The sequence below is a fragment of the Oncorhynchus keta genome, chromosome 22, assembly GCF_023373465.1.
Source record: "Oncorhynchus keta strain PuntledgeMale-10-30-2019 chromosome 22, Oket_V2, whole genome shotgun sequence".
Taxonomy (NCBI): domain Eukaryota; kingdom Metazoa; phylum Chordata; class Actinopteri; order Salmoniformes; family Salmonidae; genus Oncorhynchus; species Oncorhynchus keta.
Window position 1 is genome coordinate 8822282 of NC_068442.1, and position 8318 is coordinate 8830599.

Here is an 8318-nt window from a genome sequence, read left to right on the forward strand (position 1 = left end):
TGTGAAAAGAGAAGGAGGGGGGGTGCAGTGCGAGAGGACTGCCACCGGGGTCAGAGAGCAGTACAGAAGCACAGGGAGACGCGGAGGGGACTGCACTGGGACCACTGTTTGTAGAATTTCAAATAGGATTTCAAGTAAACTATTATTATAATGTTTTACTATTTATAATTTTGGATAGCCTACAATTGGGCTCACATAGCCATTGTTGCCTATATTAAAACGTATTATACATAATATATAAAGAAAGACAAATACACCAAATTAAATACACATTTGTACTGTAAAATGTAAGGTCCTAGCAGTGTATATTAAAACAATGATATACTACCTGGACTACTTGATTGACCCCCCTTTTTTTTTAATGCTACTGCTCGTCGATGTTTATTATCTATGCATAGTCACGTTACCGTGCATTCGGGAAGTATTCAGACCATTCACTTTTTCCACATTTTGTTACGTTACAGCCTTATTGTAAAATGGATTAAATAAAACATCATCAATCTACACACAATTCCTCATAATGACAAAGCGAAAATCTATTTTTTTAGACATAAATACTGAAATACCTTATTTACATAAGCATTCAGATCCTTTGCTATGAGACTCGAAATTGAGCTCAGATGCATCCTGTTTCCATTGATCATCCTTGAGATGTTTCTACAACTTCATTGGAGTCCACCTGTGGAGAATTAAATTGATTGCATATGATTTGGAACGGCACACACCTGTCTATATAAGGTCCCACAGTTGGTAATGCATGTCAGATCACAAATCAAGCCATGAGGTCAACGGCGTTCTCTGTAAAGCTCTGAGACAGGATTATGTCGAAGCACAGATCTGGGGAAGGGTACCAAAAAAGGTCTGCTGCATTGAAGGTCCCCAAGAACACAGTGGCCACCATCGATCCTATATGGAAGACGTTTGGATCCACCAAAACTCTAACCGAGAGCTGGCCGCCGGGCCAAACTGAGCATATGGGGGAAAATGGTCAGTGAGGTGACCAAGAACCCGATGGTCACTCTGACAGAGTTCCAGAGTTCCTCTGTTGAGATGGGAGAACCTTCCAGAAGGACAACCATCTCTGCAGCACCCCACCAATCAGGCCTTTATGGTAGAGTGGCATAATAAAATACATTCAGCTTTGACATTATGGGGTATTGTGTGAAGATTGATGAGGAAAAAAATACTATTTGATCAATGTTATAATAAGGCTTAAATGTAACAAAATGTGGAAAGAGTGAAGGGTTCTGACTACTTTCCGAATACACTGTACATGTACATATTGCCTTGACTAACACATGTACCCCACACATTGATTTGGCACCAGTACCCCCTTTATATATAGCCTCGTTATTTTATTGTAACTATTTTATTTTTTACTTTAGTTGATTTTTTTCCCTTTGCTGCATTGTTTAAGGGCTTGTAAGTAAGCACTTCAAGGTAAGATCTACACCAGTTGTATTCGGCGCATGTGACAAATAAAATTTGATTTGCACACTTGGAAATGATTAGAGATATTGGCATACCATTATGTCCCGCTACTGCATTTTGCTTTCCTAATGCGTGCAATCAGTACCAGCAAAGGTGTGAAGGAAAAAGTAACTACTCTTCATGTATTCTATAATAAAAAATAAAACATTTAAATTCACCTTTATTTAACGAGGTAGGCTAGTTGAGAACAAGTTCTCAGTTACAACTGCGACCTGGCCAAGATAAAACCAAGCAGTGCGACACAAACAACAACACAGAGTTACACATGGAATAAACAAACATACAGTCAATAATAAAGGAGGTGCTCTTATTCTCAATGGACTTTACAGCGTGTCAGAACTTTTTGGAGTTTGTGCTACAGGATGCACATTTCTGTTTGAAAAAGCTAGCCTTTGCTTTCCTAACTGCCTGTGCATATTGGTTCCTAACTTCCCTGAAAAGTTGCATATCGCGGGGGCTATTCGATGCTAATGCAGTTCACCACAGGATGTTTTTGTGCTGGTCAAGGGCAGTCAGGTCTGAAGTGAACCAAGGGTTATATCTATTCCTGGTGCTACATTTTTTGAATGGGGCATGCTTATTTAAGATGGCGAGGAAAGCACTTTTAAAGAATAACCAGGCATCCTCTACTGACGGAATGAGGTCAATATCCTTCCAGGATGTTAACATGCATGAAACCAAGGCTTTTACGGTTACAGAAGTCAACAAATGAGAGCACCTGGGGAGTGGGAGTGGAGCTAGGCACTGCAGGACCTGGATTAACCTCTACATCACCAGAGGAACAGAGGAGAAGTAGGATAAGGGTACGGCTAAATGCTATAAGAACTAGTCGTCTAGTACGTTCGGAACAGAGAGTAAAAGGAGCAGGTTTATGGGCACGGTGGAATAGATTCAAGGCATAATGTACAGACAAAGGTATTGTAAGATGTGAATACAGTGGAGGTAAGCCTATGCACTGAGTGATGATGAGAGAGATATTGTCTCTAGAAACATAATTTAAACCAGGTGAGGTCACCGCATGTGTGGGAGGTGGAACTCAAGAGTTAACTAAGGCGTATTGAGCAGGGCTAGAGGCTCTACAGTGAAATAAGGCAATAATTACTAACCAAAACAGCAATGGACAAGGCATATTGACATTAGGGAGAGGCATGCGTAGCTGAGTGATCATAGGGGTCCAGTGAGTGGCTCGATGGGCCGGAGACACGGCGATTCAGGCAGTTAGCAGGCCGGGGCTAGCAAGCTAGAAGAATGTATACATGAACAATAGGGGAAGTGCTGTGCAAGTGCTGTATGCAGAGTCTTGAGATCCTATGCAGTAACAATTGAGGTGGTCTGATCTCTCAGAGGAAGTGACTAGGTCTGAGTGCCGTTACCTCACCCTGTCCTGTAATGCACCTTCAGCAAATAAATGATTCTACTTTTCTACTAATGGATTGGTGACCTGACCCCATGCAATTACCTCATGGTTATTCTACTCTCATATAGTTGTAACTTTTTGTTGGGAAAAAAGTTACCTTCCGTTACCTACAAGTTTGTACACTTGTTTCAGTTTTTCTGTAGTGTTGATTTACACCTCACTTCTTCATAGATCACAATATCTGGTCCATAGGGGTGTGTGTGTGTGTGTGTGTGTGTGTGTGTGTGTGTGTGTGTGTGTGTGTGTGTGTGTGTGTGTGTGTGTGTATCATGCAGTGTGCGTAAGGATGGATATTTCTCAGCTCTCATATCCATGCCTCTCCTCCTTTGCTCTGTCTTTAACTGTTATCTTAGAGTGTGATGACAGGTTGAAGGGCTTCAGTGCCATGGCAACCAGACTGGTGAGTATTTCATGCCGTCTGTCATGTCAAATGCTGGTATGCCACCATCTATGCAGGGTTACATGGTTCAGTTGATGGCAGAAATGGGAAGTTATCTAGCAAATAATAAACACAAGCTGACAATAAAACAGGTTAGAAGAAAAGCCACTTATACCTGTGAGACCATGTTGCTTACAATTCAACTCCACCTTCTATTTCTTTTGAGCTATCTACAGTAGCGACAGTACAGTCCCCCGTGTGGGAACATATGCCCCTCAGTCGACCTCAAAAAATAATAATGATGAAGTGAACAAATCCATAATGCTAGGTAAATAAATCAATAGGCTTGCTGCTCACAGAATGCAGCGGTTCTTTCAAGCAGCAGTGGTCTGGTGGTCCGAGTGAATGCAGAAATACAGCAGCCTGGGTTGAGCCCACCCTTTGGAACAGTATTGACTGATTCAGCAGCTGAGGTAATCAGTGGAAGGAGATACAAATATGACCCCCCCAACACACACACACCAGAGGAAGCTGGTGGTAGGAGCTATAGGAGGACGGGCTCATTGTAATGGCTGGAATGGAATAAATGGAACGGAGTCAAACATGTGGTTTCCATATGTTTTGATACTGTTACATTTATTCCATTACAGACTTTATAATGGGCCCATACTCCTATAGCTCCTCACACCCGCCTCCTCTGACACACACACATAGAAACACACGTATACACACACACAAAACCAATCAACTCCCCAATTCTCTGCCAGCCCCATATGTTCTCCTCCATTGGCCTCTCCACCTCAGTTGTGAAAATCAGAAGGATCTGATGAAAAGCCGTTTATGTACTGGTGTTTCTAGCTATGTGTCAATTTTCTAAAAACAGCACGTTTGCTATTGACAAATGGTCTAGTTTATTTGCGGCAATTACTTCTACTTTGGGAATGATGTCACATCTTCAGCGAGGCAGCCCCGCTATTTCCTTGGCCTTTGACCCCTGAGTAGAAAATGTGTTTGTCAATTTTGGACTTGTTCAGTAATTAGAGGACAGTCCAATACAGTGGCATCATATACAACCCCCACATTCAGGGGAGGATGCAGGGAAAGACTAGCCAGAGTCACTCAGAGAAATAGCATTGTTGGGAGAAGACGAAACCATACACAAAATCAAACAACAATGACTCCAATGTCACGGGTCTCTGGAAACTTTGCCTGAGCAGAGTTTATACCATTTCAAACCCAAACGGTACCTTTTCTTACCTCATCAATGTACTGTAATCCTACTAAGTAGTCTGTGTGCTCCCTCTCATGCTGTGATGATGTTGTTCACAATTTAGCATGGCGAAATGCAGGTGGAATTAGTACTCACCTTCTCCCTGTGTCGTTTTCTGTGTGTTCAAAGCCATAGCCTTTCGAAACGGATGCCACTTTAGATGTATTGATGAGAGCCAGGTTTCCCATATCGGCTTTGTTCCCATCCAGTAAAACAAAGCCTCAACGAATAGGCTTATGATTCCAAATAGACATGAAGGGATGCTGACACTTCCCCCCCATCCACCAAATCAGTGTCCATAAAACAGTATTCATTGTGTCCCATGACCTTTTCCTCTTCCTTGTAACTGTTACGAACGACCTTTGTTCTGACCACCTTGGGTATCTTTAATCCCCCCAGTGTGTCCTCCTGGGGAAATAACGACAGCCATCGTTTTGGTCGGTGTTTCCAGAAAGCTGTTTCTTTTGTTTGATACAGCTGATGTTGAGTGTGATACAGGAAGCTGATGTTGAGTGTGATACAGGAGCGAGAGACTAAACCTGGGTGGCTAAATGAAGTATCGATCCAACCACAGTGGCTCCCTGGCCTTGCCATCACCTTGTCACCATGTTGTGCATTACACACCTGTATGCTCTCCCTTTCTGATTGTAAGGGGATTTAGTGTGTGTGGGGGGGGGGGCTTGAATAAACGATTACTCGGTGGTGTTGATAAGGAGGCCGGTTAATATCGTTTTGAGGAGAAGTCATTTAGAACACAACCTAATTTGGTCGCCTGTCATTCATTTGCCCCGTGTCTCTCAATCCCGATTCAATGCTTCCCCCCTTCCATTAATCATCAGCGTTGTCAGGGCAGGTTTATCAAAGGTATGAGGTTAGAAATGCGACACATGGCCTCAATTTACCCATAGAAGGAAAGGTGAAACAGGTCTGCCGGGAGAGATTTGATAATGACTTGTTTTTGTGATGGATATGGCTGTCAGTCTAAGTGGAAGTGCAAGGTTCTGTCGTACACAGTGGAGTTGGCAGTTTGCTATACAGCGTGCGCCTCCATGTACCGTTTGCGGTGAAGGTCACAGAGGATGGTCGATGGTTGAACAAAGGTGTGTGGATGCTGCTTGCGTCATTGTGAGTGAATGCTTAGTATTTCCAGATAGCCCACTCACTGGCATACTGTAAATGCACATGCTCCTTTCTGGAGAAATCATTCATACAATAGTTACTTAGGAAATTATAAAACCTTTCTTTGGTCCCAGCATGATGAGCTCAAATTAAAACATACCAAAGCATACCAGTATCAAAGGACTGAAGCTGCCTAGACATGAGTCATATTCCGGATTTAATTATACTCCCGTAATAAATCCAAAGCAAGCTAAAGTTGAATGCATTTTTTTGGAGGAAATAGTTAAACCCATGGAATATGTAGCCTATACGACGAAACGGTCAGAAAATGGGAACGGAGAACTGAGGAAGCGATTTTCCAAAAAGATGGATGAAGCTGAAAAGTAGTTACACATTTACAAAAGCGCTCTGGGGAGCAAACAGTGTAGCTCGCATTGGAAATGGACTGCTTCTGAGGCTATAGTCTGGTGGATCCAGTGCAAGGAGCACAGCGGGTACATCCATTGTAGAAGACATCCAATCAAATATCCCCTGCACTTTATGAAATCCATTTCTCGGCGGCTCCTAGTTAAATCCTCATTATATGTCATCTCTCTCTGTCCCAACACACACTCGGACGCTTTATAAACACTGAAGCATGTAAATATACAGCTCCGGGCGCACACTGCATGAATTAAACCCAAATCTCACTCGTGAATTTTAATGCCACGTTTTCTAATGTATATTTCCCGAGATGCATCTCGTATAGGTGCGGTGCTTTACCGAAGCGATGTGCATCTTCTGTATCACAGATGGAGGCGTGAGACTGTAAATTATCACTCCGGGCTGACAACTGTTAAAGCTATTACAATACTGCATTGGTAGAGCGTAGAATGAGCCCTGGTCTCTCCTGTGCTCTGTGACGGCTGAACCAGGGCCTTGTTGGAGGAATTATGATATTCCATTTTAGATCAGTAACACACGCTCCTCTCAGGCATCGTAAAAACTAGGATAACAGGATGAGTTTCACGGTCCTTTCCCTTCGATTGCTGTCATTCAAAGTGGGCCTATGAATATGGATGGGGAGGCAATAACGTGCTGAGAGATCCAAACGGACTCCAAATGCTCAGGAGTGAAGTGGGAAGTGTTGTTTGTTGTACAGGAATACTGGTGGGCCCAAAATAAATAGAGGAATTACTGTAACTAGTAATGAATGATGATTGACACACACACAACTCCCCAAAAGGTGAAACAATACTTCTTAATTGAGATCATATCTATTTTTTTTAAATATTTTTTTACACACAAGGCTATTGTAAGAAAGTACACAGTGCAGGTGCAGACACATCTTTTGCTATTTGGAAACAACATCATGGTCATTTCTCCCTAACTAAGCAATTCAGACGAGAGAACTACATTCTAGAGACATCCTACATTTTATTCATCTCCAAACAACCAACATTTCTATTGCTCGTGCAATTTCTGTCCCAACAATGTGATACATTGTCACACGGACAGGTGGAAATCCAGCCGATTTCCATGGCCAGGACCTCAAAGCCAATAGCCCACAACAGAGGACCCAGAGGCAATAGAAAGAAAAGTTGTTTAAAAAAAAGCTGAAACGAGCCAATGGGTTCAGCTCATTTAAAATCATTAAAAGTAATGGGAGTCAAGCCGCCAGAGTGGTAACGTTTTAATGTCCTACCAACATGAAAAAATACTATAGTATACTATGATATAAATACTATAGTATTCACTGTAGTGTTTTTGCAGACCTTACTGTAGGTAACTGTAGTATACTGCAGCATTTACATTTCACTATAGTATATGCTATAGTAATTACTGTAGTGTTTTGAAGACTGTAGTATACTACAGTATTATTCAAATAAACAAAAAAAACTCTACAGTATTATTCACATGTAAAAATTATAATAATACTACAGTTTCTGTAAAAACACTACAGTATTTAATTAGCATATACTCTACCAATGCACCTCCCCATATACCAATTTGTGCCACTCATAAGTGAGACACCTACTGTATGTGCCAAGTAAAGACCATATATTGTGTTCCCTACAGGTTATAGACTGTAGTATTTACTGTAGTGTTTTTATTTACATTACTGTAGTATTTACTATGGCGTTTCTATTGAATTATTTTAGACATAGAAGTGGAGGCTTTCTCCTTGAGGAAACCTCCTGGAGAAATACTAAAAGAGCAAATTGTTCATAAGCTGTAACAGTGGAGACTGCTGAGGGGAGAATGGCTCAGAATAATGGCCGGAACAGAGGGGTGTTATCAAACACATGGAAACCATTTGATACCATTCCACTTATTCCGCTCCAGCCACCGCCATGAGCCCATCCCCTGCCACCAACATTCTGTGACCTGTAGGTAGGTAGGACTGGAGTCTGAATGGATATTTTCTATAACCTGTAAGGAACACAATATTTGGTCTATACTTGGCATATAGGTTTCTCACTTACGGGTGGCACAAATTGGTACATGGGGGAGGGGAATTGGCAGAGTATAGGCCAATTAAATACTGTAATGTTTTCACATTACAGTATTTAATTGAATAATAATAAAAAAAAAAAAGAATAATACTGTAGTATTTACAACCATTTTGTGTGTAAATAATACTGTAGTATTTGCTGTAGTAT

General features: G+C 41.6%; 1 non-coding gene across 1 annotated transcript; it reads right to left on the minus strand.

Annotated features, from left to right (window-relative positions):
• Nucleotides 1-7827: 7827 nt before the first annotated feature.
• LOC118401605 (U7 small nuclear RNA) lies at nt 7828-7882 on the minus strand. The gene has a single exon (XR_004829297.1). It is a non-coding gene; the product is annotated as a U7 small nuclear RNA (small nuclear RNA).
• Nucleotides 7883-8318: the final 436 nt, after the last annotated feature.